General features: G+C 39.1%; 1 long non-coding RNA gene across 1 annotated transcript in view; it reads left to right on the plus strand.

The window, feature by feature from the left end:
• Positions 1-26,246, plus strand: part of LOC141408628 (uncharacterized) — a 79,667-nt gene that overhangs the window by 12,021 nt on the left and 41,400 nt on the right. The gene's annotated exons all lie outside the window — the stretch shown is intronic.

A 26,246-nucleotide genomic window follows, 5' to 3' on the forward strand; every position in this document is an offset into this window, starting at 1 on the left:
TTTCACTGAGCAGTGGTTTGTAGTTCTCCTTGAAGAAATCCTTTACATCCCTTGTAAGTTGGATTCCTAGGTATTTCATTCTCTTTGAAGCAATTGTGAATGGAAGTTCATTCGTGGTTTGGCTCTCTGTTTGTCTGTTACTGGTGTATAAGAATGCTTGTGAGTTTTGCACATTAATTATGTATCCCGAGACTTTGCTGAAGTTGTTTATCAGCTTAAGGAGATTTTGGGCTGAGATGATGGGGTTTTCTAAATATACAATCATGTCATCTGCAAACAGGGACAATTTGACGACTTATTTTCCTAACTGAATACCCTATATTTCTTTCTCTTGCCTGATTGCCCTAGCCAGAACTTCCAACACTATGTTGAATAGGAGTGGTGAGAGAGGGCATCCCTATCTTGTGCCAGTTTTCAAAGGGAATGCTTCCAGTTTTTGCCCATTCAGTATGATATTGGCTGTGGGTTTGTCATAAATAGCCCTTATTATTTTGAGATACGTTCCATCAATACCGAATTTATTGAGAGTTTTTGCCATGAAGGGCTGTTGAATTTTGTCAAAAGCCTTTTCTGCATCTATGGAGATAATCATGTGGTTTTTGTCTTTGGTTCTGTTTATATACTGGATTACGTTTATTGATTTGCGTATGTTGAACCAGCCTTGCATCCCAGGGATGAAGCCCACTTGATCATAGTGGATAAGCTTTTTAATGTGCTGCTGGATTCGGTTTGCCAGTATTTTATTGAGGATTTTTGCATCGATGTTCATCAGGGATATTGGTCTAAAATTCTCTTTTTTTGTTGTGTCTCTGCCAGGCTTTGGTATCAGGATGATGTTGGCCTCATAAAAGGAGTTAGGGAGGATTCCCTCTTTTCTATTGATTGGAATAGTTTCAGAAGGAATGGTACCAGCTCCTCCTTGTACTTCTGGTAGAATTCAGCTGTGAATCCATCTGGTCCAGGACTTTTTTTGGTTGGTAGGCTATTTAGTATTGCCTCAATTTCAGAGCCTGCTATTGGTCTATTCAGGGATTCAACTTCTTCCTGGTTTAGTGTTGGGAGAGTGTAAGTGTCCAGGAAATTATCCATTTCTTCTAGATTTTCTAGTTTATTTGCATAGAGGTGTTTATAGTATTCTCTGATGGTAGTTTGTATTTCTGTGGGATCGGTGGTGATATCCCCTTTATCCTTTTTTATTGCGTCTATTTGATTCTTCTCTCTTTTCTTCTTTATTAGTCTTGCTATTGGTCTATCAATTTTGTTGATCTTTTCAAAAAACCAACTCCTGGATTCATTGATTTTTTGGAGGATTTTTTGTGTCTCTATCTCCTTCAGTTCTGCTCTGATCTTAGTTATTTCTTGCCTTCTACTAGCTTTTGAATGTGTTTGCTCTTGCTTCTCTAGTTCTTTTAATTGTGATGTTAGAGTGTCAATTTTAGATCTTTCCAGCTTTCTCTTGTGGGCATTTAGTGCTATAAATTTCCCTCTACACACTGCTTTAAATGTGTCCCAGAGATTCTGGTATGTTGTATCTTTGTTCTCATTGGTTTCAAAGAACATCTTTATCTGCCTTCATTTCGTTATGTACCCAGTAGTCATTCAGGAGCAGGTTGTTCAGTTTCCATGTAGTTGAGTGGTTTTGATTGAGTTTCTTAGTCCTGAGTTCTAGTTTGATTGCACTGTGGTCTGAGAGACAGTTTGTTATAATTTCTGTTCTTGTACATTTGCTGAAGAGTGCTTTACTTCCAATTATGTGGTCAATTTGGGAATAAGTGCGATGTGGTGCTGAGAAGAATGTATATTCTGTTGATTTGGGGTGGAGAGTTCTGTAGATGTCTATTAGGTCCGCTTGGTGCAGAGATGAGTTCAATTCCTGGATATCCTTGTTAACTTTCTGTCTCGTTGATCTGTCTAATGTTGACAGTGGGGTGTTGAAGTCTCCCATTATTATTGTATGGGAGTCTAAGTCTCTTTGTAAGTCTCTAAGGACTTGCTTTATGAATCTGGGTGCTCCTGTATTGGGTGCATATATATTTAGGATAGTTAGCTCTTCCTGTTGAATTGATCCCTTTACCATTATGTAATGGCTTTCTTTGTCTCTTTTGATCTTTGATGGTTTAAAGTCTGTTTTATCAGAGACTAGTATTGCAACCCCTGCTTTATTTTGCTCTCCATTTGCTTGGTAGATCTTCCTCCATCCCTTAATTTTGAGCCTATGTGTGTCTCTGCATGTGAGATGGGGTCTCCTGAATACAGCAAACTGAGGGGTCTTGACTCTTTATCCAATTTGCCAGTCTGTGTCTTTTAATTGGACCTTTTAGTCCATTTAGATTTAAGGTTAATATTGCTATGTGTGAACTTGATCCTGTCTTTTTGATATTAACTGGTTATTTTGCTCATTGGTTGATGCAGTTTCTTCCTAGCATCGACATTCTTTACATTTTGGCATGTTTTTGCAATGGCTGGTACTGGTTGTTCCTTTCCATGTTTAGTGCTTCCTTCAGGGTCTCTTGTAAGGCAGGCCTGGTGGTGACAAAATCTCTAAGCATTTGCTTATCTGTAAAGGATTTTATTTCTCCTTCAATTATGAAACTTAGTTTGGCTGGATATGAAATTCTGGGTTGAAAATTCTTTGCTTTCAGATGTTGAATATTGGCCCCCACTCTCTTCTGGCTTGTAGAGTTTCTGCCGAGAGATCTGCTGTTAATCTGATGGGCTTCCCTTTGTGGGTAACCCGACCTTTCTCTCTGGCTGCCCTTAACAGTTTTTCCTTCATTTCAACTTTGGTGAATCTGACAATTATGTGTCTTGGAGTTGCATTTCTCGAGGAGTATCTTTGTGGTGTTCTCTGTATTTCCTGAATTTGAATGTTGGCCTGCCTTACTAGGTTGGGGAAGTTCTCCTGGATGATATCCTGAAGAGTGTTTTCCAACTTGGTTCCATTTTCCCCCTCACTTTCAGGCACCCCAATTAGATGTAGATTTGGTCTTTTCACATAATCCCATACTTCTTGAAGGCTTTGTTTATTTCTTTTTCCTCTTTTTTCTTTACACTTCTCTTCTTGCTTCATTTCATTCATTTGATCCTCAGTCACTGATACTCTTTCTTCCAGTTGATCGAGTTGGTTACTGAAGCTTGTGCATTTGTCACGTATTTCTTGTGTCATGGTTTTTATCTCTGTCAGTTCGTTTATGGCCTTCTCTGTATTGATTATTCTAGTTATCCATTCTTCCATTCTTTTTTCAAGATTTTTAGTTTCTCTGCGCTGGGTACGTAGTTCCTCCTTTAGCTCTGAGAAGTTTGATGGACTGAAGCCTTCTTCTCTCAACTCATCAAAGTCATTCTCCGTCCAGCTTTGATCCGTTGCTGGCGATGAGCTGCGTTCCTTTGGAGGGGGAGATGCGCTCTTATTTTTTGAATTTCCAGCTTTTCTGCCCTGCTTTTTCCCCATCTTTGTGGTTTTATCTGCCTCTGGTCTTTTATGATGGTGACGTACTGATGGGGTTTTGGTGTGGGTGTCCTTCCTGTTTGTTAGTTTTCCTTCCAACAGTCAGGACCCTCAGCTGTAGGTCTGTTGGAGATTGCTTGAGGTCCACTCCAGACCCTGTTTGCCTGGGAATCAGCGACAGAGGCTGCAGAAGATAGAATATTGCTGAACAGTGCGTGTACCTGTCTGATTCTTGCTTTGGAAGCTTTGTGTCAGGGGTGTACCCCGCTGTGTGAGGTGTGGGGTGTCAGTCTGCCCCTAGTGGGGGATGTCTCCCATTTAGGCTACTCAGGGGTCAGGGACCCACTTTAGCAGGCAGTCTGTCCATTCTCAGATCTCAGCCTCCGTGTTGGGAGATCCACTGCTCTCTTCAAAGCTGTCAGACAGGGTCGTTTGCATCTGCAGAGGTTTCTGCTGCTTTTTTTTTGTTTGTTTAGCTGTGCCCTGTCCCCAGAGGTGGAGTCTACAGAGACAGGCAGGCCTCCTTGAGCTACTGTTTGCTCCACCCAGTTCGAGCTTCCCAGTGGCTTTGTTTACCTACTTAAGCCTCAGCAATGGTGGGCACCCCTCTCCCAGCCTCACTGCTGCCTTGCTGTTAGATTGAAGATTGCTGTGCTAGCCATGAGGGAGGCTCCGTGTGTGTGGGACCCTCCTGCGCAGGTGTGGGATATAATCTCCTGGTGTGCCTTTGCTAAGACCCTTGGTAAAGCACAGTATTGGAGTGGGAGTTACCCGATTTTCCAGGTGTTGTGTGTCTCAGTACCCCTGGCTAGGAAAAGGGATTCTCTTCCCCCTTGCGCTTCCTAGGTGAGGCGATGCCTCGCCCTGCTTCAGCTCTTGCTGGTCTGGCTGCAGCAGCTGACCAGCACCGATTGTCTGGCACTACCTAGTGAGATGAACCTGGTACCTCAGTTGAAAATGCAGAAATCACCCGTATTCTGTGTCGCTGGCGCTGGGAGCTGGAGACTGGAGGTGTTCCTATTTGGCCATCTTGCTCCGCCCACCTCATCACTGTTATGAAGGGCATTTGATGCATCAATTATTGCAGCCTGGGAGGAAGTAATCGATAAACCTCTTAACTGTGTGGTAAAAAATAATGTCCATAGGCATGTCGTAACTTCAGGGCCTCTGAAGGGAATGAAACTATAATCGCCAATTTGCAATGTAGGAAATATACCTTCCTGGGACCCCTGTGGTAATCTCCTTCTACAGTACTGATTCGGTGCATCCTACCTTTTCCAGAAATGCATCCCTCCTGCTAAACAGACTAAATCTGGAGGTGTAGCTTCCCATACTAGATTTTTGGAGTCTTCCTTCACTGGGAGGCCAATCCTAATCTAGTTCTAGATCTTTTCCTTAGATCATGATTTTGTAATAAATACATATCTTTCTATTGTGGTCTCCTAGCATCTGCATTCACTTTCTGTTTCTGGGGAATCTTGAATGCATCTTGGGGAGAAGCAGGGCCCACCTCATTACAGAGCAAAAAAAATCAGGTGTTTGTTCTCCCTCACAGCTTAAGTTTAGGTTTGCTAACCTCAGCCATAGATTCTCCTGCCCAAGAATTTAAATCCTCTGGGAGTTAACCTAAAGAAGCAGGGATGGTTCAGACTTTCTTAAGGTGATGGTGGTAGCTGTGGCATCCAGCATCCACAGGTGGTTGTGTCAGCAGTTTTAGCAGGATTCCCCAAGTCGCAGGTGGTGGCAGTGTCAGGGGTGGCACCCAAAGTTCAGTGGTGACAGCTCAGCACCTAACCGTGCATTCCTGGCATGTGGCCTTGGCATGTGGACTTTCCAGGGGTTCTGGTTACCTGTATTTTCCTGCTTATATTTTGAGCCTGGTTCGTCAGCCTGTGTGTTGATTCTGAATTATCCAGTAGCTTTCAATGAATTCATTTTTCTCAGTAATTAGCCAGATTTGGTCACTATTATATGTCACATGGAACCCTCCTTAATACACTGGTTTTCTGTGATCCACTGATCCTGTTCTATACCTACTAGTACTACACTGGCCATTCCTTTATGTCACAGGAAATGTGTTGATTGTAGAAAATCTAACCTTTATCTGTGGCAGTCCTTGAAATTCAATTTTTAAAGTACAGGCTCCATGTATCCAGCCACAAGCAACTGTGTTCCTTTTCACAAGTTTACTGTGTTCTACAGTATGCATTGTATTTATTCAATTCATGTCTATTGAACGTTTGAACATTCACCTTGTGCTAGGGAATGGCTAGGCTTTGGGGACACAAAGTTGAATAAAACAGTCCCTCTTGCACATATTTAGAATTATAGTTGTTTAATCTGTTATATCATGGTAAGATGCAGACAAACCAATTTAGCCTCGCTCAAGGGATGGTGGGAAAGCAAAGAGTCCAATTAATGGGTAGGATTGAGGGTGGGGAAGGCAGTGTAACATGTATAAAATCTTTACCTAGAAGTTTTGTTAGCATTAAGTCATATTCAGGCTTTTAGTTGCTTTGTGAAATAGGACAAACTACTTAACCTATCTACAGCCGCAGTGTCTTTATCTGTAAAGGGGTGATAATAATACCTACATCCTCATATTATTTTAAAGTTTAAATGAGATAATGAATATAAAGTGATTAGCACAATGCTTGGTCCATGATTAAGTACTTAGTAAAATGGTAGCCATCTTCACATACTGAAATGGGCTGCCTAGAGGGATTGTGTAACTTCTAGCTCAAGCACAACTTTCAAGCACATAAACTGTGTCTTGAGTTCCATAATCTACTTGGCTATTTTAGGCCTTCCTTTTTTTTTTCTCTTTTTCCCATGTCTAGTCCAGTTCTATTATATTATTCTTAACATCAGTAGTCAGAAGTGTATGTTTTCTTCCAGCATGGATCAACCACAGTTTTAAATAGAAGAAGGCAATATTTCTGCCTGTTTTTCAATATTCTACTTGATGCTACTTAGTAGCATTTTAGTTGATTTTTTTTTTTTTTTTTTTTTTGGCTGTAGTATGTTGAGACAGTGTCCTTCACGGAATATCTATGTCCTTTCCTTGCATTGGCACAGTGTCTTAATATGAACTTGAGGATATTTTTTCCCTCAATTGCATAAATATGTGCTTTACACACATTAAAACCTCTTTGCCTCTTTCCTGCTTACTCATGGGCATTTACCATTACTTAATATAGAAGGCCTGACTTGTATGTTTCAAAAGAAACTCATGATGCATGAATCGCCCCTGTAGTAATTTTTTTCCCCATGAAGACCAACAGAAATTATTAATTTACCCAATTTGCTATCTGATCTCCCTGAACGTACCTCTTGTAGATCCTTATCATTTAATTGTTATTCAGATTCTTTGGCCCACTTTGTTTTTAAAAAATGTGTTATAAAAAGTGATTTATTGCTTTTGGGGTCCTTTTCAAAGTATTTCTCAAATGATATTTGGTCTAGTTTTCAATTTATGACTAACCTGCTATGTTTTGTGGACCTCATTGTTTTCCTTATATGGGCTAATTTTCTATTATTAAAAACTGATTTTTTTTCTCCTGTAATTGTTGTTTTGGGCATCAAACAGGTGAAGTTTTTGTTTATTCTTAGAAGAGTTTTTACTTAAAAAAATTTTTTTTGAGGTACTCGCTTCTCAATCTTATATACAACTTTTTTTTTGTTGTTATGTGATTTCTGATAGGTTGTTTGAAAACAGTCTCCAGGTTTCTATCCTATTTTCCCTTTTCATTCACTCCTCTTCCCACCCCGACACCTGCATTTGCTTATGTTGAAATCAGCAGAAATGACACCAAGTAAGAGATAGTAGACTGAAGTTCTAGTGCCAGGATGGCTACAAAGTCACTGCATGGCTTTGGTTAGGTCATTCTGTTACAGGAAAGGGGTCCCAATCCAGACCCCCAGAGAGGGTTCTTGGATCTTGCTCAAGAAAGAATTCAGGGCGAGTCCACAGAGTAAAGTGAAAGCAAGTTTATTAGGAAAGTAAAACAATAAAAGAATGGCTACTCCATAGAGAGAGCAGCCCCAAGGGCTGCTGGTGGCCCATTTTTATGGTTATTTCTTGATGATACGCTAAACAAGGGGTGGATTATTCATGCCTCCCCGTTTTAGATCATATAGGGTAACTTTCTGACATTGCTGTGGCATTTGTAAACTGTCATGGCGCTGGTGCGAATGTAGCAGTGAGGATGACCGTAGGTCACTCTCGTGGCCATATTGGTTTTGGTGTGTTTTGGCCGGGCTTCTTTACTGCAACCTGTTTCATCAGTAAGGTCTTTATGACCTGTATCTTGTGCTGACCTGTCTCATCCTGTGACTTAGAATGCCTTAACCATCTGGGAATGCAGCCCAGTAGGTCTCAGACTTATTTTACCCAGTTCCTGTTCAAGATGGAGTTGTTCTGGTTTACACACCTCTGACAGTTCAACTACTTTGGCTTGCAGTTTTTGCATCTGTGAAATTAGGGGAGTTTATTTATTTATTCAGCAAGAATTTATTAGGCACATATTGTATGCTAGAGACTGTGCCATGTGCTGGAAAATCTACAGTGAACAAAAGAGTGAAGGTGCTTCCCCCCATGAGATGTACATTCTAGTATTGTTAAATTATATAAACTCCAAGGCCCTTTTGAGTTTACAGTGCTATATGTATATTTCTACTTAATTCCAATTCTCTTTGGAACAAAATAGAAAACAAACAAACAAACAAAAAACAAGCAAACCCTGTAATATATCTAAAGTTTGGTTTTGGCTTTTTGGGTACTCCTTTGACTTAAAATAAAGATATTATATTTTGTCCTAAAGGGAATTCCGTGGAAACCAGTGTGAGATGCCCTATCTAGAAAGGATTCAGGTTGAAAGCTGCATCCCATATCCCCCTTTTAAAGTGAATCTTAAAATGCTTTTGGAAATATACTCCAGAACTCTGCTTTTTTGAAGCACATTTAAAAAAGAAAAGAATTACTGGAATAATCTGACCTTTATTTAGATGTGGGAGTCAGCATCAATGAAAGAGGAAATGAAAGTCTTTTTGGTTGAGGCCAATAAGACAATATTTATTGAGTTATAAGATTGTTTTCAGTTATAGAATATAAAGCTCTTTACTGGGATTACTAGTAATTCATAGATGATGAAGAGCAAAAAGTATATATTTTATTATTTGGTTGATAATATAATATGCAAACATATGCCTTGGAGAAATAATGCTGCTGTTACACATCTAAACACATGTGCCAGAGGATTATTAATGTTACAGAAATTATCACAATAGGAGTCCTCAAAAGGATATTTAAGCCAAGTCTTCTTCTCTCCCTGTATTTTCCATTTAATATAAAGTGGACTATTTGTGGGGATGGTATATGCCAGGTAGTAAAAAAGACTGGACTTATATCAAGGTAACTTTGGAACTATTATCAGAATGGAGCCATCTAAAAGGAATGTTTATAATAGATAATGGTTGTCAGGAAAAATAAAATAGAATGAAATACGTAAATAAAGTGACAGAAAATAACTGATGAACTAGTAGAAAACTCAGAAAGCATCGTGCATGGAAATCAACTTATAACAGGGTTTTGCTTGATTTTGTGGGAAAAATTTAAATAGTAAATGTTAGTTTTTATTGTTTCTCAGATTCTTTCTTATCAAGGATAATTCTTCAACTCTCAATTACACTTCTATTTTTTCTGTTCATGAGTTCATATTACATTTTCTTAATACGATGGCTCTAATTTTACTTTTCTTTTTAGAATAATTTTTTAAAAATTTCTAAAAATTCGAGAACAATAACCACTGTTACTGAGAGGAAATAGGATCCAGTATTCCAAAATTTTTCATAGATGTACATATGTGTACATATGTAAAAGTAGCTACAAAAATATAAAGTAGTGCCAAAAGAAAAATGGGGGCAAGAGCTATGAATATTTCAGAGATGGGAAAGATTACTTCTAAATTGGAGGAAAAGGTAAAATTTTGTGCATTAGACTTGTACCGGTCTTAAAAGATAGTAAAATTAGGGCATTCAGAGATGAAGCAGGCACTTCCTAAGTGGGAGGAACAGTAGGGCTATACAGTAGAAAGTATATTGTCTTGAAGTTAACTGAACTTTGGTTCAGTTTTCTCTAAGTCTTAGTTTTATCTATGAAAATGGGAGCGGTAACAGCAAAACGTTGCTGCAGGCTTGGTGTAAGACGAAAATGGTATACTCAAGTGGAATTGCTTAGCAAAATTCCTGGCAAAAAGTGGGGTGGGGGCTTTGACTAAGACCTCCTCTTCCTTTTTCATGTAAATATGGAGATCAGCCTCCTGCCCCCTCCTCCACCCCTGCCCCCACAAAGAGTTTGCTGGAGACTTAATCCTGGTTCCAGCATTTACTGCCTAAAGAACCTTAGACAACTTATTTAACCTCCTCCAGTTTCAGTTTTTTCATCTTTAAAATGGAGGCTGTGCAGGGTGGCTCACACCTGTAATCCCAGTACTTTGGGACGCTGAGAGAGGCAGGAAGATTGCTTGAGCCAGGAATTCAAGACCAGCTTGGCAACATGATGAAACCCCATCTCTATAAAAAATATAAAAATTAGCGAGGCATGGTGGCACGTGCCTGTAGTCCCAGCTACTTGAGAGGCTGAGGTGGGAGGATTGCATGAGCCTCAGAAGTCAAGGCTGCAGTGAGCTGGGATCATGACACTGCACTCCAGCCTGGGCAAGAAGGCAAGACCCTGTCTCCAATAAAATAAAATAAAAATAAAATGAAGATAATAATGGTACTAATTTCATAAGGTTGATGTGAGGAGTAAATGAGGTGATTATAAAATATGTGGCATAAAGTATGTACTTGTTAACTATTATGATTTTTTTTTCCATAGGCACTGAGGAGCCAGTGGAGGGTTTTGAGATGGGTGTGAGGAGTGGGGTGGGTGGTGGGATGGGGTTGGGGGTTGCAGAGAGTGGCTTAATCTTTTCTTTCGAGGAATTGATCTGTTGGTGGTTTATAAATGGGAATTTTACGAATAGGAATTGGATGGTGAAGGATTGAGGAGAGAATAAAAGTGGGGCAGACTAGTTAGGGGATTAGTAAACACTTCTGTTCAGAGACATTGGGAGCCTGATGAATAATTGTGGCAGCAGCGATGGAGAGGGCTTAGACTAGAGATGTGCTTTTCAACCTTCCATGTACCCATAATCACCTAAGGATCTTGTGAAAATGCAGATTCAGGTTCAGTAGGTCCGGGTAGGGCCTGAGATGCTGGCTTTATAAGAAGATGCAGGCGATACCAATGATGCTGGACCACACATCACACTGGCAAGGGTTTTGAGGGTACGATTGATAGGATTTGACAATTGCTTGGTCATGAGGGGAGAAGACCGAGGGTTTGTAGGTTTTCAATAGAAGGAGCCAAATTGAGAAGGAAAATAGTGAACTCAGATTGACCTGCTAAGCTTGATTTCCTGAAACTGAAGTTGTAGGAGATAGAACAGTATAATGACAAAAAGATAGATTTATTGTAATGGATTAAATCTGGTCTCTAACAATTATTAGAAAGATGACTCTGGACTCTTGCTGTTCTTCCTCTGTAAAGGAGAGACTACAACAACTATTTAAAAGGACTGTTTATATTACAGATTAATGGAAATACATTGTGAAAACCTCTCACATGTTGGCCGGCACACAGGTGGCACTTCCTGAGTGAATACAAATCACATCTATAGACTTTATAGAATTTATAGATGAATCCAGCTCTTGGCAAAGCTGATCTGGGCTTTAACATATACATTTTTCCTACCACATGCATACTGATCCTTCAAATTGTACGATAATTTGACAGCCTTCTGAACTTTATGTTTTCTAAGTATTCATTAGCTGACATAATTTCAGGGGACTTGAATGCCTGGATTGGCAGCGGTTCCACCAGAGCTACATCCATCAGAAACCTGCAATTGTCAGATTCTTCCTTTTAAGGCACTTTTCCAGGAATAACTGTCTGAATCAAAGAGGAAAATATCTGGTCAAACTCATTTATAATCATAGTCCAATAATGGTAAATGGCAGGCTGTGGGATAAATCTATGGCCTTTCACTTACATTTCCAACCAGAGGCAGCATTATTGATGATTGAAGAATTAGCTCTTCGGAGCTTATCTACCTCCTTAAGTTGGACATTTTAGACTGGTTGAAAGTAAATATTTTCCCCTTAAACTTAATCTGAACTTTCAAAATGGTCCTTATGTCTGTCCCTATACATTACTCAATCAGTGAGATTTTAGAGATAAGGTTAAAGTGAAATGAACAAATAAATTTATGACATACAAAGAGCGTATTTAGCCTACTAACAGGATAAGAGTCAAAAAAAAAAAAAAAAAGGAACGTATAACACATATTTTACTTTGGAAGGCTGGCTAATAACTATTTGTAATATTAACAAATTGTAGTTACACTACTATGTCATGGGACTATTCAAGAACTACCTCTTTTATTTCTTGTTCATAAAAGAGATCAGAAGTCAAAAAATAAAAAGTTAAAAAAATTACAGGCCGTATTATCAAGCTATCACCTCAAGTGTAATTGAGCTCAAGTCATCTAAAGTCTCATTAAGTTGTAATTGTTTAAAAACAGCATATCCTTTCCAAAAATTAAATTGTATCAAAAGATCCTGGTATGTTTTGGGCTCCACTGCAGGGACACTAACAGTGCAGATTTGGGGACTTATCTTCCTTGGTATCTGTTCAGTACATGGAAATTCAGAATCACATGTATGGATTGATTACTAAACAAATTATCTCAATTTCTACTCCTCTGCATTTTGTTGTTTCCAGTAGTCTCCATAGCTGGAACCCAATATTTTCATCAACTTCTCCCCCAAAAATCCAATCATTCAAGGCTGACAAGAGCTCCAGAAGAAAATCTCTGTTGCCAGAATATTTTAATTTTGCTTGAGTGGTTGGCTGAAGTCCTTGCCAACCTATTTACCTTAATTAATGCCACAGGTATGTTTCTCTCAAGATGAACTCTAAGTGTGGTTGACTCCAGATTCAAAAAGGGAAACCCTCCATCTCCTGAAATTATAGAACCATTAAGGCTCTTGGATACTCCCCTCAAAATAATACCAAATTTCTTCTTAAATTGAAAGGTGAAGTCTCAGTCTAATAGTTTGCTTGCATATGGAGCTCACTAGCTTTAAGTGTAAACAATTCCCTGCTGACAATTGCTATTAAAATGTTTGTTGAATGAGCGAATTCTCTTACCTATCTTATCTCCCCCGAAGAATAGCTAAGACCTTTGTGCACTGTTATCTAGATACGTTATGTTTTTTCCATACATCGCTTCCTGTATTCAGTAACTCCAACCATCATCTATCCAATAATCTGAGAGAGAAACCTGGGAGTTATCTTGCAATCCTCCCTGCCCTTCCCATAGCCAGGCAATTGCCAACACCTGCTGACTTTTACATGCTAAATATGTATTGACTTTGTTCTCTCCCTTGATCTCTTCTTGTACTATTTTAGCTTAGGCCCTCACATTTCTTTTGGGCTTTTATAACAGTATCCCAAGGGCTTTTTCTGCCTCCAGTCATGGCCTCCTCTGATGTGCCCTTCAGAGTACCGTCAGAGTGAAAATGTATCTTTAAAACCCAAATTTTATCATGTAATTTCCTTTCTGTGGCTCTTCATCATCCACAGTAAAAAAAAGTCCAAGCTTCTTGGTATAAAATCCAAGGCCTCCCATGATTTGGCTTTTACGAGCCTCCCAGGTTCATCAGGTTAGCTCCTATCTGCTGCTCACTGTTTCATGTTGCAGTGGGGTGCCTCAGCCTTGACACTATTGCCCTTTTGGGTCTGATAATTCTTTGTTGTGTGGACTGTCTTGTGCATCGTAGGATGTTTAGCAGCATCCTTGGCCTCTGCCCACCAGATACCAATGGTATTCTCTTCTTCCAGTTACGTCAACCAAAAGGACAAAACCCCCAAACAAAAAACTTCTGACACTTCAAAATGGCAATTGTTTTTGTTTGACATAACTGGAAGAAGAGAATACTATTAGTATGTAGTGGGCAGAGGCCAAGGATGCTGCTAAACATCCTACAGTGCACAGGACAGTCCACACAACAAAGAATTATCGGACCCAAAATGGCAATACCCTTATACACATAAGGGTAAAACCCACTCTTCAATTTTTTAAAAAAATTACCCAATTTATACATGAATCCATGCTTGTAAAAATCCAAATATAGAACATTTTAAGAGCATCACTTTTAATAAGAATTAAAAGTGAAAGCTTTCAAGAGTCAAAGCTTTACGATTAAAAAGTTTTTTTGATACATACTACTCCAACATTATCACCATCAGACATCCTCTTCCTTTGTGGCCATGGCCCCTTGGGTTTCCAGGGTTGTGTATAGAGGACTGAGGCTAGGTTGGTCGGCTCATTGAGACATAGGAGCTTATTGACTTCATGAGGCTTGCCAGGATTATTGGAACAGGTGATTTACGTTTCAGGCCTACCCAGCTCAAAAAATTTTCAACAAAGTTTATATAGGCCACTTGCTTCTTCCACGTTACTGTCCCTTCTCCAATCCTTTCCCCTTCCCTCCCTGTAAAAATCCACAACCCATACAAATCAGAGCTTTTATGAAGAAAGAGAGACCTCTGACATTTTGTGATGTACGATGGTTACCAAACATTAGTCTCTAGATGAACCCCAGAGATTCTGCTTCACAAGGCCAAAGATGGGTCCTGGGATCTGTGTTTTTTTTACCAGCTCCCCTCCAGAGGAGTCTGCTGTGCAGTCTGGTATGGAAGCCAGTGACTAAAGAAGTCCAAACTAAAATGTAAAATGATGCATCCAGGTACCCAACATTTTGACAGCTGAGCATGCCACTTCGCAATCATATGGATTCGGCATCTAGTATCCACACTTTGTAAATTCTAAGTTATACAAATCTTTTATAGCAGATGGAGGAAAAGATGTCTCTATATGCTTATGTCCTAAATACTAAGCAGGCCTTCAAAACAAACCAGGTAAAGTGGAAATACCTGCAAAGACTCTTTCTTAAGATAACAGAAACATGCCTGATGGTGGGGAAATTGACTATTTTCATAAAGGTTTCAGTTAGGGGAGCAAAGGGTGAGAGAAATCCTTCCCACACAAATTTAAATCTAGAGACCCTGTCCCTTAAAGAGGGAATTTAAAAATAACCCTGCTTTCTAGTTATGTTGATTATTATTCTTTATAAACCTTCCTCACCACTTTGGATTCCATGGAAAGTCACTAAGGACGATGGGGTAAAGCGTGTAGAGTGTAAAAATGCTTTAAAAACTCTAATTGAGACAAACCTGAATACAAAATTGTATCTGTGCTATGATTGCAACTATAAAAATTCTGTCTGCATATGGACAGGGACTGAAAGGGAGCATGAAAAAATGTAAACAGTTTGGTTTGTAGGATGGCAGAATTTTGGGTGGATTTTCTTTATTTTATTTTGAATTTTGCTAATGTTTTTATAATGTTTTGTAATAAACAATACTATAAAAGGAGCAGCTGAACCTGCTGACTAATTATTGTTAGAGTAGCTTAGCATCAACTGTATCAGAGTAAAATTGCTGCTTTTGGCAAATGCTCTCCAACATTTAAGTTGATAATATCAGGTAACCTTAACCAAGAAGTCAACTCATTCTGGTCCATAGAAGCATTTTTTTTCGCCCCAGCTAACTCATTCTGACAGGCATACCAGGTATTACTTCAGCTGGGGTCATAATGAGGGTGGTTTTTTTTTTGAGACGGTTCTCATTTTGTTGCTCAGCCGGAGTACATTGATCATGGTTCACTGTAGCCTCGACCTCCTGGGCTTGAGTACTCCTACTTCATTCAGCCTCCCAAGTAGCTGGGGCTACAGGCATGTACCACCATGCCTGGCTACATTTAATTTTTTTTGTAGAGATGGGTCTCACCATGTTGCCCAGGCTGGTTGAGGGTGTTTTGTTTTGTTGTTTGTATTTTAAAAAATAATTGAAAATGTTGACTGGTATACCTGCCCTAAGAAAGGTCTCAGACCAAATCATCTTCTGTAATATAGCAAAAAATTCAGGATCCTCAAAAGAGCGTTTGTCTAAGTATGTGAGTGGATTCAAACTCCATTTTGGAGGAAATACTGAATCACCTGCAGGAGCCCCTGCAGCTTATCTTTGTGCAGAAATAGAATGGCAAGAATACAAGTCAGGTTCTTAAAAATTTGACAACAGAATGTCAGCTTCACTTCCGCAACATCCGGTGTTTAAAGCATATGGATAATCAACAGCATAGACTATTGGCACTTCAGACCACTTGTCAGCGAATTCATTCCTGAAGTGACTCGTAACCATGTGCTTGACAAAGGCTCACCTAAGACATATAATATCAGAGAGAGACAATTTAATGGACTCTCTCTTTCCATTTTTCTTCTCTAATCTCTATTCAAGAAATTTGTGATTGTATCAGGAAGCAACATATCTGTACTGGATTACCTCTGTTCCTGATAAAAATGCTCTCACTGAGTTAAAAATTTAGTATTATGCTTTGAGCCTTTATCAGAATCAATACAGGAATTGTCCATTGTAACAATGATTTTGCATTTTTTGCAGATATTGTTGCTGAGGATGTTGTGCCTTACGTCACCTGAAATCTATTATGAAAAATTACATGATAAATTTCTTCTGGATTTAGTACATTAGCTTCTCTTTGCTTGTAACATAGACATACTGTGTGGTTTTCTTTGTGCCTTAGCTACTGGGAAACTTGTGCTTAACTCTCCCTGATACTCCTCTCTGGCAGTTTCATACATATCAGAGAAATTGACATGCTCAGATAGAGTTGGGCACAGGGAGAAAGATGCCATTTGGTGCCCATTCATTTGCTATGCCTGTTATGGCTATGTAGGTACAATGCTTCCAACTTTAATGATCTCATCAAAAATTTTTTCTCCAAGAATTTGTTGTTCCTAAAGTGCTAGATTTTCATAAGGGAAAAAAATGCATTTCATTTTCTATAAATATCAAAATTAATTACTCATCATTATAACTATTCATTAAAATTCAAAATTAGATAAGAATGTTCTTCGTAGACTTTTTTTAAGCCTTGAAGAGATCCATTTTATTATAGCATCGACAGCTCCACTATTTAAGGAAATCATGACATAAGGTTCCTAATTGAATTAAGCCAATCCCTTTGCCCAAATCCTGAGAAGAAATTAGTGAAAGATGGTAGGTAAAATTATGGTGGTTTGTTAGGTGGAAAGAAAAGTGTGAGCAACTGATAGAATTGTTTTTGTAGATCTCACCCCTATAGACATATTGGGAACAGATTCGTTCACTAGTTGGGAACATATTTGTTCATTCACTCATTTATTCTCTCAGTCATTTAATATGTGAGCCTAATGTCTTCCAAGGACCACTTTAGATGTCAAGCATACATCAGTAAACAGAACAGACAGACTCTCTGCCCGTACAGAGTTTATGTCTAGTAGGGGAGACAGTCAATAATAAATAAATAAATAATACATGGTGTGACAGTTGGTGTTCAGTGCTATGGAGAAAAGTCAGGTAGGTAAGGGAGAGAGAGGTTGCACTGGGTGTGGGTGTGGAATTTGCTATTTTAAACAGTGTGATCAGGTGGCATCTGAGCAGAGATCGGAAGGAGGGAGCTATGTGAGTCTCTCCGGGAAGAGTTTCCATGCGGAGGGAACAGTTTGTGCAGAAACCCCAAAGCAGGTGTGTGCTTGGTGTGTTTGAGGAAAGCGAGGAGACAGGTGTGGCAGGAAGAGAGTATGAGAGCAGAGTAGTGGGAGGCCATGGAGGTAGCCAGATCACATAGGCCTTTGTAAAGGGCTTTCTAAACGAGATGGGGAATAATTAGAGAGTTGGAGCAGAGGAGTAATATGATCTGACTTACATTTTAAAAGCATCATTCTGGCTGCTTTGTGGAGAATAAGTGTGGTAAGAGAATGGAGGAAGAGTGGAAGCAGCAAACCTAGGCAGGAGGCTACTTTAATAATCCAGGCAAAAGGTGATGGCCATCTGGGTAGTGGTGGTAGTGATGAAGGTGGGAAGAAGTGGTAAGATTTCGGATGTAATCTGAAGGTACAGCCAGTAAGATACCTGATTGTTAGGACAGGAGATATGAAAGAAAGCTTTTGGTCTGAGCAAGAGCTTCAAAGAAAGCAAAAGGAGGAGTTACCATTTACTAGATGAGGAAGGCTGTGAGAGGAAGCTCAAGAGCTTGGTTTTGAACAGATTAAGTTAGAGATGTCTAAGTGGTGATATCTAGCAGGTAGTTTGATAAACATAGACATTAGCTCAAAATTAATTTACATTTAATATTAACATTATCATACATATATTACATTTTTAATGTATAGATAGTATATTAATAGTAATGTAGTTAGATATGAATAATATTTGTGGTACTACATTGTAAAAGGGTCACTGACAAGTTAAATGTATTCTAAAGAGGATGACTGAGATAGCAAGGGCTGGAAACTATATTGGACAAAGAATCATTGAAGCAACTGGAGATGTTTAGCATGGAGAAGAGAAATCCTAGGGTAGATGTATCTCTTTTTATGCTGAAAAGGCTAGTGAATTTCACCTGTACTTCTCTGGAATTAAAAGAGGTTACAGGAAGCCAGGTTTCAGGTCAATGTAAGACATCTAGAAATGCGCATGTATGTGTATATAAAAATATATATAGTGTGCACACACACATATGTTTACAAACAGAATTTTCATTTTCACCTATAGCAGGGAAGATTCTCTTCTAAAGTAGTGGATTTCTTATTGCTGAAAGTATTCGACTAGAGAGTTGCTGAGAATATTGTAGAGAGAATTGGATGGAATTTAGACTTGAAGACCTCTAAGTTTTGTTCTTTTTGTTTCTGTGTATTTTTCTTAGGGACCGAGACACTCCACGTACCAATACATCATCAGGAATATTCTTTCTTGTATTGTATTTTAAGATTTCGCGGTCTATGACTTCCTCCTAAATTAGACTATAAACCCCTTGAGGACTGGAACATGTTTTATCCTCTTTGTAATCCCTGAAGCACTTGGCACAAACTTTTCTGTAACAAGTACTCAGAAAAATATTTGCTGGTTGAATAATTTTGTTTCTAAGGCATCCCTCCTTCTCTAAAGCATAAACACTACTGGAATGAGAAACTTGTACCCAGCTTAACATTTTAGTGTGGCTGAAATAACAGAACCAGTTAAATCCTTGGAATTCTGAGGGTCTGGAGTTGGAGAGGCTGTTAAATGAGGAGGAGAAGAAAATTTACCGACATCACACCTTTGCTGATGGCTGAGTCTGCTTGTGTATAATGTCTCCCTGACAAGTATAAAGTCTACTTGTCAAATACTGTGGTACTGAAGTATTAAGAATATATTTTAGAATGCTAAATGTCTGAATGATACATTAGTGGCTTCAAAGAATTAGACAACATCCAAGATAGTTACTTTTTCTGCTTTTAGAGGGTACTTCCAATAGTGAGAGAATCTCATTAATTCAGGTCTATAGACTTCACAGAAAATTGTTCAATGAGTTCCTTGTCACAGAAAGTGTTAAAACATTAACAATCAGTCTCCATACATCCACCCTCCTGCCCATCCATCCATGCATCCATCCATCCATGCATCCATCCATGCATCCATCCATCCATCCATCCATCCATCCATCCATCCAACAAACATTTATTGAACACATACTATGGACCAAACACAGAATTTCAATGAAGGACTATGACCTTGAGAAGTTCAGTTAAATATCTAACATGGTACACTGTGCTACATTCTTTACAATTACAAAACAAAGTTCCATGAGATTAGAGAGGAAAGAGCAGTTAATTTCTTGGGAGAGCTGGGAAGGCTTTCTGAGGCAAGTGCCATTTGAACTGTTAAAGCTTTTTTTGTGATCCTCACCCCGACCCAGCTGGGCAGTTTATTTTCCTCTGCTGTTTTCCCATATCACTTGCTACCTGATTCTAATTACAGTAGTACTCTGTTTATTATAATTATCAATGCATTGTTTGCCCTCTCTGCTTTGACATAGACTTTTCCAGGGCAGAGATTGTGTTTTATGCATCTCCGTCCCTACATGGTATCCAACACCAGTTAAAAGGTGCTGGTTACAGACTCAAAATGAATGAATCTTGAAGAATAAGTTTAAATTTTCCAGGTCCTGGAGGAAGGAGAAAGGCATTTAAGACAGAGATATGAGCAAGAGAAATTATGGAGGCATGTAAGGGTGTAGTGTCTTAGGAAAATAGTGAATAGGCTTGGAAGACTGGCAAGGGGGGAACATTCAGGGAAGGGATGGGCAGTGACTTGGGAAGGAAGCAGAACATTTTGATGGGTCCACTGGATGCAGCCATATAAATGACTTAGTCCGAATGTAAAAGCACTTGAAAAACTACCAAACAATATGTGCTGCACCTGTTCCCTGACCCCGAGTCCATCCTCAGGACCTGGGCCTCACTCCACCCCTCACCCTGTCTCTGAATCTTACTCCACCTTGAGTTTCACTCATCCCATTTGAGGTCATGCTTGCTGTCTTTTGAAGGGTCACAAAGCAAATATGAATTTTGGTTGTAGGTTTAACTACATTCTACTTATATCTTTCTTATTCCATGGGTGTGGTGATACCTTTGTTCCTTATTGAAAGAACATAATTTTATCTCCTTTGTAAATTATTCTATGGACAATTGAGCACTTTTTTTTTTTCAATCACTCACTCTTCCTAGTGTTTGGTTTCATCACCATTCACCTAGTTTCTGGTGAGAAATCTGGACTTTATCCTAATTCCTTCTTCTCCCACAGAGCTGGCTTCTAATTGCTGCTAAGTCTTCCTGTGCTACTGCCCAAATGAATCATACACACACACTCACACACACATACACACACACACACTCAATATACAATGATGCACAAGGAAGGCATTGAGATTTATATTCCCCAGCCCTCAAACACCTGCAGGAGTTTTGGTATTTCCAGTACGATTTTAATCTTTCTCTCTTTTGGTAAGTAATGCTTACACCCTTCCTGCCTCTATTCTCCACCAATTCTCCCCACTCTTCTCCTGCTACTCTAAACTTGGAAATAAATTTGTATGTAAAATTATATATATATATATATATATATATATATATATATATATATATATATATAATTTTAAAGTGTACAGTTTAGTAGCATTAAATACATTCCCATTGTTTTGCAACCATCACCACCATCCAGCTCCAGAACGTTTTTCGTCATTCCAAACTGAAACTCTGAACCCATTAAATAACAAACCCCTATTTTACCCTCTCCTAGCCCCGGCAACCACCATTCAACTTTCTGCCTGTATGAATTTGACTGCCATAGGTACCTCACATAAGTGGAATCATACAGTATTTGTCCTTTTATGTCTGGCTTATTTCGCTTAGCATAACATCCTCAAGGTTCATCCATGTTGGAGCATGTGTCAGAATTTCCTTCTGTTTTAAGACGGAATAACATTCCACTGTATGTATGTATCACATTTTGTTTATCCATTCATACATCGATGGAACTACAGTGATATTTCTGAAATATTATCACTCTTAGAAATGTATAGTAACTTATCCCCATGATCAGAATAAACCTAAAAGTCTTTACCATGCTTTCCAAAGCTCCTACTTACCACTACAATTTTAATTTTATTTATTCTCCTCTTATACTCTCAGGCTACTTGATCTAGCCACAATCTTTTTCATATCTGGGTCTCAGCTCCAGCTTCTTCCTTGACTTACAAGGATAAGCCCAGCTTGTACCTCCGACTTGACTTGAGACATCACCTCCTCCAGGAAGCTGTCCCCCATCCCTTCCAGGATGGGTTAGGTATCCCCATTTCTGTGCTTCTAGAACCCCCTGAAATTCTTTCTACCATACTCGTTACACTTAGAACAAAGATATCTTATTTACCATTTCATTCCCAGAGTCGCATGTTTTGGGTGCTCAGTAAATTTTTGTTGAATGAATGAATGAATAATGCAGGAGGTGGACATTGAGGTGGTGGTCTGTATGAATGACTACCTCGGCCACAGCAAATGTGAAGAGTGATCCTTTGCAGCTCACTGGACACTAGACTCCCTTCACTCCCATGAAACAGCTGACTTAGGCACTTTTTGCACACGGCGGAATGGCACACAAGGAAGGCACTGAGATTTATATTCTCTAGCCCTCAAATGCCTGTAGGAGTTTTGGTACTTTCAGCGCAATTCTAATCTTTCTCTCTTTTGGTAAATAATGCTTACACCCTTCCTGCCTCTATGCTCCATCAATTCTCCCCACTCTCCTCCTGCTACTCTGAACTTGGAAATAAATTTGTACGTTTAGGTCACTTAAACAAAAATGGGACTCAGTTCTTTGAAGTAAGTGTTTAGTTTGTAAAAGGATCAATGGGCTATTTTAGATCAAATAACTGTGTTTTCTTTAGCCGTTTAAAATGGTCTATTTTCATTTTTTAAGCCATTGCCTTGTGAAGGGACCTAAGAATATCCCCGACTTAGTGTTAGATCCCGTAATTACATTTTCCCATTTTGAAAGCAGTTATGCCGTCCTTACAATAGAGTCAACGCAGCTAAAAATAAACTCCAGGCAGTTCATATTAACTGGTAATAATAACAGGCAACAAGGAGGCTCGGTGTCCAAGTATGATGAAAACAGGAAGTTCATTACACAAGCTGTTCTTTCCTGATAGATCTGAATTCTTAAAGCCTTAACTCAAAAATAATCCCTTCAGGTTATAAATAAAAGCAGAGAATTGTCTCTTCCATGCGGCTTAATGGAGATGATAAGATTGTAGCTAAATAAATCCACATCGTTAGGGATAGAATGTAATACCAGAACATCTATTTTGGAGGAGGAAGGAGTAAGTCTGGAGACCCCTCTCCTCATAGACAGCCAGGGTGTATTCTCTTCTTACTCTGGGCACAAGTTGCCAGGGAGATGCTGCTTTACTAGGGTATGGTGGCAGGGAAAGAGAAAGCCTTCAGGTGTAAAAAGGATTTTCATTTTTCCCTGCGGAGAAAATGGATGGACAAAACAATCCCAACTCCAAGTGTCTGCCAAATATTGTAAATTTCAATCCCGCTTTTTCAGGGTCATGAGAATGAGGCCCAAAGAAAGAGGGTAAACCCCTTTCCTTATAGAACTTTTCTCTAATGAGTGTCACTGAATGTAAAGATTCAGATTATTGATTAAAACATGATGAGCATGACGGAAATTTTTAATTTAGGTAGGAGACCAGGGCTTGACTGTAGGACTGGGGTCGTGTATACAGGATGGGGGTAAAAAAAGAGGCATCAACTGCAGAGAGTAATGGGTACAACCTGATCTGGTTTGGTACGTACCGTTTTCTCTCCCTAGGCTGGATCAGCCTCATCTGCAGGCTTTGCCTTGAATAGTTAAGGTACGATTAAAGAGTGCTGGCCTTTTGAATTGCCCTCCCTATGCCCTCCACCAGTTATTCTTATTCTATTTGCATGTTGGGTGCACTTCCCCTTCACTACACAACTCTAATAATACGTTCAGGGAAGTTATTCTTGTTACCTTCCAAGTGATGGCAGATAGGCCAGTCACAATGGTCATCAGGACAGTGGCACTGGCAAGGTCTCACATTTGAGAACGGCCTCAAGTTTAGATATTTGATGTTATTTCTGAGTGAGGCTAAACATATAGCCACAGACATATCCTGCTCTGAAAAGAAAAGATGTTCATATGTGACCTAAAAAATTTTAAACATTTTAATATTGTGGGTACATAGTAGATACATATATATTTATGGGGTCTGGGGTATGGAGCCTGACACAAACCTCTCCCACCAGTCACTGCACACACACTAGAATGAATACTGCCTGCAGGCCTCTTTGCTAACAGATGCACAGTGCAGACTGACTTTTAATGATGCTTTGCTTTAATTATTATTTTTTTTTTGGTAAAAAATAAGGGAATATTAAGAGTATTTGGGATAGGCTCAGGTGATGTCCTAAGCTATGGGGTAAGGAGTGTTTTACTAGATTTTTGAGTTGTGATTTGAGCTGAGTGAAGTGTGACATTCCTTCCTGGATCAACCCCTGCCTCTCACGCCATCAGTACTTCTGTCACAAGGCTCAATTTTGTACATTAAAAAATTATAAGGTAGACATTAGTTTCATTTCCATGGTCCACTTATAACTCATAGTGCCACGAATCCAAAATTCTTCTGTTACTTTTTGTCCATTTCAAGAACCTACCACAAAACCCTTCCTGTGAGTAAAAAGGACTTTTTATCTAATTAAATAAGTGTTGGCCTTTCTTTGATTTTAAATATTGATAGTCTTTGTTACACAAGTTTTTCTTAACTTTAAATTTAATTTCTTTCATTTTCTCTAATGGTAGCAACTATGCCTTGTATTTTGGAGTTATCTGCCTAGCAACTTGACCATGAGCCATTTGAGCTAACAGTGCAATTCTCAAGCTTTCTGGATTGCAACGCTCTATTGTTTCTTGACTTCCACATATTATCCATATTTCTCTTTCTTTCTTTTTTAAAGGTTTTCATTAATAGATTACAGAAAAATGTTGTAAGAACTCAACTTCTGTTTTGCTTCTGTTGTCTCTGTCACAGGTAATTGTTCCCAAGCTATTAAAAAATATAATGAATATTGTTAACAGGACTTTGAAATCAAAGATAGTTGTTGGGTGTGTGTGTTTTTGGGGTTCGTGTGTGGGAAGTCAAAAGAAAGTCTACTTAAATAATTCAACAAATATATTTAGTGCCTAATATATACCAGAAACTGTTGTAAGTTCTGGGAAAACAAGAGTGTACAAGGCAGTGCTCCTGTTTTCAGGGAACGTATACTCTCATGGTAGGATCATGAGCATGGAGGGAACAGGGTCATGAACAGAGAGACAGATCATGAAGAGGGAGTGATAGGATGTGAGACGTGTGTGCTGCTTTTTGCTAGAGTGGTTAGAGAAGGCTCTGTAATAAGTGACATTTGAACAAAGACTTGAAAAAAGTGAGGAAGCCTAGTGGCTATCTGGGGGAAGAGCTTTCTAGGTGGAGAACACTTGGGTACAGAGGCTTTGAGGCAGGAGTTTGCATAGCATTTTGAGGAATATCAAGGAGACCAATTAGAGTGGAGTGGCATAGAGGAAGGGGAGAGTGAAAGGAGATGAAGTTAAAAAGTTAGCTGGGGAAGAAATTGTAGGTTCTTTTAGGCCATGGCAAAGACTTTGGATTTTTTTTCCTTAGTGAGATGGGAAGCCAATGGGGAATTAGGAACAAAGGAATGATGTGAACATTTTGACAGGATCACGCTGGCTGCTGTAAGGAAAATGAATTAGGCTTAGTTCCTTAGAGGTCGAACCTAAGATGGGGATGTGCATGATTTCTGGAAGGAAAAGGGTAGAGGATGGGCAAGAATGTGATTTCAGGTAATGAATAGCTTCAGCCTGATTTTTTCTGGAGTATAAGTTATTCTGTGGAGTTTTTCCCACATTGAGACAAGCAAGAGGGGCTTTTACCCTCATCCTGCTTATTGGGTAAAGACTCTGGGGAAGGGGATAGACAATGTAAATCCCAAGCACCTGCAGGTGGGGTGGTTTCCATTGCCCAAGGGCAACAGTTCTCTTTGAGATATTCACAGCAGCTGGGAAAGGGGTGCATCAACCAAATTAATAAAAGGGTGTCCAGGAAACCTGACTGAGGGTGCCAATAGCATCTCTACACAGAATAAGAGTGGAAGTAGAGATACCAATTAGGAGGCTACTGTAATAGTCCTCAAGAGAGACGAAGTTGGCTTGGACTAGAATGTAGCAGTGGAGGTGTTGAGAAGTGGTTGGATTCTGGATATATCTTGAAGGCAGAGCCCACAGGATTTTGCTAGTGGATTGCCTACAGAATGTAAGAGAGAAGAATCAAGAACAACTCCATTGGCTTAGTTGTCTATTGAGATTAGGAAGACTGTGGGAGGAGCAGGTTTTGGAATGGGGTAAAATTAGAAGCTCTGGTTAAGACATTTTAAATTGAAAATGCCTCATAGATATCTAAATGAAGATATCAAGCAGGCAATTGGATTTAAGTGTCTAAAGTTATGAAAATATGTTTCAGTTCCTAGGTTCAGATGATCAACCACCTATGGCACTGAAAGAATGTGCATGTGGGTTTAAGTAAGAAAGACCTATTAGTTCCAATAAACTTTAAAAAGGATTAAAGGTGAATATTGGACACTAAAGGTCAGTAAGCTTGATGGCAACTTCAGGCACCATTTCTAAAATGGATCATTAAACAAATGACTTTTGGGTAATTTAATACAAGTTGTAATAATTTGGAGGTAGCATAGATTTCCAAAGAACGAATCAGACCATACTAAATTTATTTCCATTTTTGAAAGGTATTCTAGGCACATAGGTTGGGTAAATCCTGCAGCCTTAGTATGTCCTGATTTTCATGCAGTGTTGAAGTTTCTTTATCATATCCTTCTGATAAAATGAAGAGTTATGGGCCAGACAAAACAGTTATGTAGGTTTTTAGTTGGCCAAACAAGAAGAGCAAAAAGGGGTCAACCCTTACACTATTGTTTGCTACCAATCAAGTTGTTATGTCACCAGGCCCTTTGTTAGTCATGTATATATATATATATATATATTTTTTTTTTTTGTCGACAACTTAAAGAGGAACAGCTAGAAAGCATATTATTAGCTTGGAAGATGATGCAGCCTGGAGAGAAATAGCCAATATATTGAAGTATAGAATAT

This window comes from Macaca fascicularis, chromosome 15 (genome assembly GCF_037993035.2).
Source record: "Macaca fascicularis isolate 582-1 chromosome 15, T2T-MFA8v1.1".
Classification (NCBI taxonomy): domain Eukaryota; kingdom Metazoa; phylum Chordata; class Mammalia; order Primates; family Cercopithecidae; genus Macaca; species Macaca fascicularis.